General features: G+C 32.5%; 1 pseudogene; it reads right to left on the reverse strand.

Moving 5' to 3' along the window:
• LOC107751690 (focal adhesion kinase 1-like) overlaps positions 1-10449 on the reverse strand; it is a 76991-nt pseudogene that overhangs the window by 2220 nt on the left and 64322 nt on the right.

The raw sequence follows: 10449 nt of genomic DNA on the forward strand, positions 1-10449 counted from the left end.
TGGGTACCCCCCGGCCTGCGAGGGGCGATGGGGGTATGTGACGAGAGGGGCGGGGCCGAGAGCCGTGGGAACGGAGCGAGGCCGGTGGAGTAAATGCTAATGCGCGACACCTGCGCCACTCACCGGTCTCGAATCTCACGGAGGAGCTCCGGAAGGATAAAAGGAGGAGTGACGACAGTGTTGGACGAGAGAGGACCAGGCCTGGACTTTACTTTGTGTTTTGTGTGCGGCAGTTACTTTCATTTTGTGTTGGTTTATTTTATTAAAGTTTTGTTTAAGCGTTCGCCGGTTCCCGCCTCCTTCTTCCCGACCTACGAACGGTGTTACAAAGATGTTATAGAATAATAATTGAATGAAACCCTAATTTTGACAAAAAATGGACATTCGACCTATTTTTTGAATTTCCTGAAAACGTCCCAGCGCGTCATCCGACGGGTTTTCCCAGATCGCACGCATCACACACATATATATATATATATATTAACAGAATAATTAAAATCACTAATAACATTTTTAATTCAAAGCAAATAATGCAATGGTTAATGCAACAAAAATGAATTAAAATTTTAAATTTTTTGAATTTTAAATTTAGTTAATAAATAGATTTTAATGTTGAAAATTAGTTTGGGCCCTAACAGAATGGAAAAACACTATTTTGGAAAAAGATTCATTCACAAAAAAAAGAAAAGAAAGACTAGTCCCTGGTAGCTGAAGAGGCGAGTTGAGCAGGTCTGACCTCTCTGTGAGTGCTGGCTGGTAACACTGGGATGGTCTCGTCCACCGTCGCCAGTAAAGTCCTGAGCGCCAGTCCAACATCCTGAGAGGAGACACCAGAGACACCCATCAAACACACGTCACACAGAGACAGCTGTCATGAGACTATCCCAGCATGCCCTGCTGCTGACCTTCACCATAGGGACGTACTCCTCGGGCGGCGCGGGCTGGATGCGGCTGGACATCTCGATCACGGCCTTCACCAGCCCCGTCACGTTCTCATACACCTTATCACTGGAGCGGTCCAGGTTTGCTGTGGGAGGAGGACTGATCTCCTGAGGTTGGATCTGAGAATGAAACACAGGTCTGGATCAGCAGCTCCACAGAGAAAAATGCTTCCCACACTTTTACAATGAATTTCCATGACTTCTCCAAGATTATCCTCATGCTTATCATTACTGGACATGGATTTTATTTAGAAATAGAACAGATTTGAATTATTAGGTTTAAATGATTACACTGAAAGTTCAAAGAAGATCTACATTAGCACTTACAAAGCTCAATGCTGAAATATATATATTTTTTTTTTTAATAATTTCCATTTCATAATTTTTAAAAAATTTTTGCCTACTCATTTTCATGATTTTTCCAGACTTATAAATCACAAATATAGAATTTGCCAGGTTAATTAGAACGTTGAATATCATTAGAATGTTGAATATTTGTTTGAAGAAAAATGATAAAAGATAAAGATAAAAATTCTGAATAAGATAAAACAATCAGAATAAAACTGGAATTTTATGAAGATGTTTTTACATTTTTGTAAATCTATAATCATTCACAGTTCTCTGATGTTTATTAATGGTCAGATGACATGCAAGTAAACAAATACAATATTTCATCATTTTTAGTACATTTTTAAAAATTGTATTTATTTGTTAAATTAATCATTTGTTTTAATTAAAAATTTTTATGATTTAATGAAAATAATATAATTATAAGTGATCTATAAATGAAAAGATCAGAATAAATGTATGATTTTATAAAGACATTATAATTGATAAATCTAAAATCATTTACAGTTCGTATTATATTATTATAAATTATTTATAATTGAAACAATCAGGATAAAATTTGAATTTTATGAAGGTGGTCAATATTTTAATTGATAAATCTATAATCATGGTTCTCTGATGTTTATTAATGGTCACATGATATGCAGGTAAAGTTCATATTTTATTTTGATTGATTTTATTTTTTAAATTATTTGTTTTGATTACCAATTTTATGAATTAATTAATTATAAATAATATAATTATAAGTGATTTATAAAAAAAACCCAATCAGAATAAAAATTAAATTTTACAAAGACATTATTATAATTGATAAATCTATAATCATAGATTCTCTGATGTTGAATAATGGTCACATGACATGCAGGTCAACAAATACAATATTTCATACTTTTTAAATAAATATTGTCTCGTCCACCGTCGCCAGTAAAGTCCTGAGCGCCAGTCCAACATCCTGAGAGGAGACACCAGAGACACCTATCAAACACACGTCACACAGAGACAGCTGTCATGAGACTATCCCAGCATGCCCTGCTGCTGACCTTCACCATAGGGACGTACTCCTCGGGCGGCGCGGGCTGGATGCGGCTGGACATCTCGATCACGGCCTTCACCAGCCCCGTCACGTTCTCATACACCTTATCACTGGAGCGGTCCAGGTTTGCTGTGGGAGGAGGACTGATCTCCTGAGGTTGGATCTGAGAATGAAACACAGGTCTGGATCAGCAGCTCCACAGAGAAAAATGCTTCCCACACTTTTACAATGAATTTCCATGACTTCTCCAAGATTATCCTCATGCTTATCATTACTGGACATGGATTTTATTTAGAAATAGAACAGATTTGAATTATTAGGTTTAAATGATTACACTGAAAGTTCAAAGAAGATCTACATTAGCACTTACAAAGCTCAATGCTGAAATATATATATTTTTTTTTTTAATAATTTCCATTTCATAATTTTTAAAAAATTTTTGCCTACTCATTTTCATGATTTTTCCAGACTTATAAATCACAAATATAGAATTTGCCAGGTTAATTAGAACGTTGAATATCATTAGAATGTTGAATATTTGTTTGAAGAAAAATGATAAAAGATAAAGATAAAAATTCTGAATAAGATAAAACAATCAGAATAAAACTGGAATTTTATGAAGATGTTTTTACATTTTTGTAAATCTATAATCATTCACAGTTCTCTGATGTTTATTAATGGTCAGATGACATGCAAGTAAACAAATACAATATTTCATCATTTTTAGTACATTTTTAAAAATTGTATTTATTTGTTAAATTAATCATTTGTTTTAATTAAAAATTTTTATGATTTAATGAAAATAATATAATTATAAGTGATCTATAAATGAAAAGATCAGAATAAATGTATGATTTTATAAAGACATTATAATTGATAAATCTAAAATCATTTACAGTTCGTATTATATTATTATAAATTATTTATAATTGAAACAATCAGGATAAAATTTGAATTTTATGAAGGTGGTCAATATTTTAATTGATAAATCTATAATCATGGTTCTCTGATGTTTATTAATGGTCACATGATATGCAGGTAAAGTTCATATTTTATTTTGATTGATTTTATTTTTTAAATTATTTGTTTTGATTACCAATTTTATGAATTAATTAATTATAAATAATATAATTATAAGTGATTTATAAAAAAAAACAATCAGAATAAAAATTAAATTTTACAAAGACAGTCATTATTATAATTGATAAATCTATAATCATAGATTCTCTGATGTTGAATAATGGTCACATGACATGCAGGTCAACAAATACAATATTTCATACTTTTTAAATAAATATTTTATTTTGATCTTGATTTTTGTTTTTATTTTTAAAATTATTTATTTGTCTAATTAGCATTTTATTTAGTAAATAAGTAATTTATAAATAAAACAATAAAATAATAATAATATAAAATGATTAAAATCTGAATAAAAAAATTTTTTTTTAAAGACTGTCATTATTATAATTGAAAAATATATTGTCATGTACTATGTGTACAATTAAAAATAGATTTTTCAACAGAAATGATTCCCATGATTCATATGTACAGAAAAAACATCCATCGTTGACTTTAAACAGATGAGTGTGAGAAGAGCGGCCACTAGTGGCCATACAGTGAATAACACACACACACACACACACACACACACAGGTCTTACCCTCCAGGGCTACGTGCAACAGTGCAGCATAAAGCAGGTGAGCGTGTGTGGAGGGAAAGCGGGATGCAGGAAAACAGAACAAATGATTATTAATGCAAACAAGCAAACAAAGCAAAACTAATAAAGTCATGCAGCTTCAGGTCACGTCTGAGGTGTGACGGGAAACAGATCGTGTGATTATAAGACATCGTTCAGCTACAGACGTTTCAAGTGTCCACTGACATCCAAAAGAAACACGATCAGTTAGTTCAGTTTCTCTGAGGACTTTTAATACGGTTACATTTTCAGAGCATTAGGATTCGCATGAGAATCTGCCATAATAATGACTCGAAGGAAAAAAATACAAGCAGAAACACATTTACCTCTTACATAATAGCTACGAAAAAAAGACACAAATGCATATTCTCTCCAAAAAAAGTGGAAGACCGAATAGTTTCTATTAATATTTTAAAATAGTTTTTTTTCAATATTTTTTTATTTTAATTTCAGTTAGTCATTTTTTAGTTAAGTATTTTTTATTAGTATATATATCACTATATTTTTATTTATATCAGTATACTAAAATAAAAGAGAATTTATATTATATTTTATTTTAGTTGTTTTAATACATCAACTAAATGAAAATGAGAAATTGTGCTTTTATTTTATTAAAGTTTTATTTTATGTATTTTAATTTATTTTATTTGAGTAATGAAACTTTTTTAAATTAATTTTATTATTATTGTTTTAGTTGTAACTTTATAAAGTCAGAAAGAGCTTTATTGCCAAGTATGTGTTTACACACACAAGGAATTTGTCTTGGTGACAGGAGCTTCTAGAAAGTACAGCCATAATGCAGACATACATAGGAATTACACAGTAGAGATGAAATATTAAATGAACTTAAATTAGTTAACTATGATAACCCAGAGTGGAACTTTATATGGTCAAAAGTCTGAGAAATCAACTAGGAATATTTCAAATCTGACTCCCATCAGATGATTTTTAGAGTGTTTAGCAAACGTTTGCAGACAGGTGTGTGAAACAAAAAACTAACTCTTCAGTTTCCCTTCCGAGAAAAGACTGCCATCTTTAATCCAGCTGAATGTTCAAAGGCTTCTCACAAGAATCGACTGGAAGGTTAAAACAACAGGAAAAATGAAAAAAATTGATCCAGGCCTCTTATATAAGAGCCATGAAAAAAAAAATAAACACGGCTCCCAAAAAATTCTTGGCATAGTTAAGTGTGTGTGTTGTGTGTGTGTGTGTGTGTGGCGTGTCGTGACCCCTTTGATGTTATTATAGTTAACTAAAACTAAAAATAAAACCATAAAATAAATATTTTGTTACTTTACTCAAATGAAATATAACAAATTTTAATTATTTTATTTCAACTACTTGGCAAGGCACCATTTCTCATATTCATTTAGTTTAACTTTATGTACTAAAGTAAATAAGTAAGTAAATAAATATATACACAAAAAACAAATACAAATGATAAAATTAATAACTAAAATTAAAATGCAGACTATTTTTGTGTGTGTGTATATATATATATATATATATATACATATAGAATAAACTTTTGTTACTTGAATGGAAATAAACATTAACTGAAATAAAATATTTTTACAATTAAATTATTTTGACTATATTATTTTGACTAAACTATAATTAGTTGCCAAGACACAATTTCTCATATTCATTTAGTTTAACTTGATATACAATATATATACACACACACACACACACACACACTAAAATTAAATAACTAATACTAATGAACTAAAACTAATACTAAAACTTTAACTAAAACTAAAATGCAAAATACAAAAAAAAAACTACAGTAGTATATATATAGTAGTATAGTAGTAGTAATAAAAACTATAGTAGTATAGAAATAATAGTGAAAACTAGAGGGTCGTAAAACTCTTTCTGTCTTCAGGATGGATGTGCATTTTATTTATTCGCTGAATTGTAGGTGCACTACTGAGCAAGTGTTTGTGCCCTGATCAGTGTGTATGTGGTGGTTTTTCTTGGAGGTTTGGCTGGAGTGTGTTCTGCTGACGAAGATCAACTCTATCCGAACTCTATGTGGGTGTGTGTGCGGGAAACTCGAGTCGAGGGCTCAACATGCAGAACACGACAGCCAATCAGCATGCTGCACACATCTCAGCATTCACCTCTCGTAGACGTTAACACAACATCATGCCTGGGGAAGTTAGTTAGTTAGTTAGTTAACTGAGCATTACACACCTTGACACCCTCGTTGTAACTGTCCACGGGGTTCAGGTTGGTCAGGTGACTCGGAGCGCCGGGACGGGGCGGCTTCTTTGGAGGAGCCACATGTTCTGTTGGACACAGGAAGGATCACATGATTCTCTGGTCTACAATTTGCATATTAGTCATTATAAAACAATTCTAATTGGATGAGACACGTTCAACGCTGGTAATAAATGCACACCATTCTGTATTAATGCACAAAAATGCAATGTTGCCTGACAACTGCAAACCATTTGGCATTATAATACTATAGACTCATTTAAAATAATTAGTATGGAAATTTTATTTTATTTCTTTTTTTTTTTAAGTTAAATGTCTTAAAACAGCCTTTCTTGCAGGACAGTTCTATTTATTTATACATTTACGTGAACCGATATTGTAAACAAATATTTAAATATGAAATTTTAATCACTGTATTTCAGCTTTGTATATATATTTTAAATTCTATACATTTAAAATGTATCAAATTTGCATAGATATTACATGAAAAATATTAGCATTTTTCCAGTCAATTGTAATTACTGACTTAGGTTAAGATTTTAAAATTAATTTAAAGAGGTTACACTTACAATAAGAAATTTCTCAAATTAAAATTTGATATATATTTTAATTTTATAAAATATACACAGAAAAAATTTATTTTTAGAAATTTCTTTAACCTCTAACCTTTCTTTAAATAATTATATAACTAAAAATAAAAATTAAACCATAAAATAAACATTTTTGTTACTTGAATGAATTAAACATTAAATCAAATAAAAATAAAAATATAAAAAAATTAACTTATTTAATTTCAACTAGTTGGCAAGGCATCATTTCTCATTTTCATTTAGTTTAACTTGATGAACTAAAATGAATGAATGAATTCTATAAATTTCTTTAAATTATTTTACACACACACACACACACACACGTATGTAAAAACATCACTAAATTACTAAAGCTTTAACTCAAATTAAACTGCAAAATTTCTATAATAAAATTCTAAAATTAATTATAAAATATTTGGAATTAAATATTACAATTATATACAGTATTTGAGATATTTTTCAATAACTGGCACCAGAAATTTCCAAAAGATTTTAGTAACTATCATGACTTTTTTAGGCCTGAAAATCACAACTGTCAAAATGATTTTTATATAAAACTATTTGCTTTATGCAAGAAAATAAAGTGTTGATCCATCTCTGTATTGTTTTGTATTGTAAATGTGCATTCAGGAGCGTCTGTGTTCGTACCTGCTTTACCCACTGGCTGATAAACGTGCTGCTTCCCCATCTGAAAGAAAACACAGTCACAAACAAGCCATTAAAACACCTCCTCCACTGGACTCAGACTGGGTTCATGCTGCCCATCAAGGCCCTGTGGAACTGTGGGTAAGTTTGTGGGAAAGCCAGGCATATTTCAGGTCCTCAGAGACCGAATCCAAAAAAGAGTTTGACCCTTGAATCTCAGCAAACCCTCAGTGCATTTCTGCTGGAATCCCAGCTGTGAACGAGATCATTATATTTAAATATTTAATGTTTTTCTAATATTCACTCTAAGAATTTTAATGACTTTTTCAAATGATATGAATTTGCATTTCTTTTCCAGGCTTGGAAATCACAATTTTAAAATTCCCTATCAAGTCTACCTTCTGATCTGACAGATCTCACTCGAGGTCTCACAAACCACAAAGAAGGAGTGACAAACTTCACGACAAGTTCTTGCTCAACAAAGCATCTACAAAAGCTCAACAACTGGAAATAACTTCCCAACCCAGCGTCATCCCTCACTATGGAAGTCCAGTTACCGTCTTTCCGAAACAGAACTTGAAGAGATGCATCCTGTGAGCGGAGCGTCCGAGGGATTGTGAGTGCGCCGCGGTGAGGAAAGAGCGAGTTGTGTGTGTTTCCATGTGAGATGTGAGTCTTCAGGACGCTCAGAAGAGCCTGACTGCAGAAACTCACAGCTCTCTCTCTCTCTCAGACTCCCTCACACGTCTTTTCCTGTCGGTCTGTCCTCTCTTTCACATCCCACGCTTTCCTTTCCTCCCACTGGTTTTACACAAGCAGAAAAAGCTCCTGGTATGTGCTGCTGAGCTCTGATAAACACTGCACTCAGGCTCTGATCTCACTCGCACAACACATACTGCTCGAACTAAAAATATAGTAATGTGCAGTATGCAAATGTTTATGCATGGAAAACCCAGATGAACGTCTGAATTTGCCAAGGATAAAACGGCATGGAATACTGCATCCCACAATGCACTGTGCTCAATTTGACTTTCCATTTCCAGTGCAATGATGAAGTGTGAGTGATAGCAGTCACATTTTTTGCTTCTTGCATCTTACTCTCTTTTGCTGAAAAATAATTGCAAACCTTTATGCAAAAGCACTAGATTTTATTTTTTATTTAATTTATTTTGTCAGATTATAACTGGATGTTAACTTACCATCCAAGTAACTCAAAACAAGGATGAAATTGTATGCTGTGAAAACATTAACTCAGCTGTGCTTGAAACTATTGAATGAGGTCAACATTGAATTATCAGTCATTAATAACACCACTATATTTTCTTTTGTAGAGCTGTAGTTGAAATTTAAATTACAATTGTCATTATTTGAAATAAATAAAATATTTAAAAAAATAATAATACAAATATTATAAAGCTAGTTGCCAAGGCAACATTTCTAATTTTCATTTAGTTTATACTTGATGCACTAAAATAACCTAAACTAAAACTGAAATAAAAATTCATAAAAAAAAAAATTAAACCGGAAAAAAACTTAACCAAAAATAAAATGAAAACAGAATATAAAAAAAACAAACAAATTCAAAATATTAATAAAAACTATAAAATTACTTCAATGGTTCTAAAATAACACTGATAAATAAATAAACTTAATTACTGGATTATCAAAAATACGCAATAACACATGATAATTTAATATATAAACCATTTATTCATTGAATATTCAGAAGAAATAATGATATTTTGATGTGTGCCATTTTTGTTTATCCATTTTGTTTATAGATTTAAAGGGATAGTTCACCCCAAGAAGAAGACAACTGTCGAGGATGCGCTCAGGACGGTTCAGACATTGCAGTGAATCAGAGGTAAAAAACGATATAAATACTGTTCAGTTTCTTGCACAGACCGATCGTTTCGTGTCTTTACACATCAATGTATCGTCACGAGCCGCAGGGTTTAATTGGGTTTTGTTTGTGTATGTTTTTTTGACTCTCAAAGCCGTGATTCCCATTCACTTCCATTATATGACTGACAGACTGCAACGGTTTGAGTTAAAAATCTTCGTTTGTGTTCTACTGAAGAAACAAAGTCACCTACATCTTGGATGCCCTGGGGGTAAGCAGATAAACATCACATTTTCATTTTTGGGTGAACTATCCCTTTAATTTGTTTATGATTTATAGATTTTTTTAGATTTATAATATTAATAGATTTGGTCAAATTGCTCACCATATTACCATTTTAAATAATATCAGTGTTCACTCCAGACACACTCTGATTCTTTCCTTTGGTATTCTGAGCATTTGGTTGTTTCCTTAATCAGAGAAGGACACAGATGGAGCAGAAGCCAGCGCTTACACTTCTCAGAAAGGCACGGGTTTCCACCGATTCCCACCAACCTTCACTGCCAAACCAAACGCTCTCTAATGACACGCGTCCTCAGCGGCCGCCCAAGTTTCCACTGGACGGAGAGCGATGTTACAGCCCAATCTCTCCTGACAACAATCCTCAAATCTACAGCCTCAGCCTGCGGCCAAAATCATTTGCGTGTCAGATCTGGTAAGTGTCAATTAAACGCCTCTCTCTCGGCACACAACTGTTCTCAGCAACATTTCACCAACATTCCCACATTATGTGATGCCTAAAATATCATCTGGAAATAAAGAGCTTGAGAAACTCAGGAGCGGACGGATCTAACCGCGTTTGGCAGAGATGCACATGTGACGGATAAAAGAGTTTCATGGAAGCGGGTTTCTGTTTGCAGGTGCTCACAGATTTACAGCTTTGTTTTCAGGACTGAATCTGGGAGATCAGGACATCTTCATTTTGTTCCATTTCTTCCTCTGAGTAACAACAACAGCAACAGATGCAAACAGCAAACACACTCAGAGTGACCGACAAGCCAAAGAAAATGCAGGAAGGGAGAGAACAGCTGATCCGCTGCCAGTCATTTCATGAAAAACCATTTTTT

The sequence above is a fragment of the Sinocyclocheilus rhinocerous genome, unplaced genomic scaffold (genome assembly GCF_001515625.1).
Source record: "Sinocyclocheilus rhinocerous isolate Xijiao unplaced genomic scaffold, SAMN03320098_v1.1 scaffold422, whole genome shotgun sequence".
Classification (NCBI taxonomy): Eukaryota; Metazoa; Chordata; class Actinopteri; order Cypriniformes; family Cyprinidae; genus Sinocyclocheilus; species Sinocyclocheilus rhinocerous.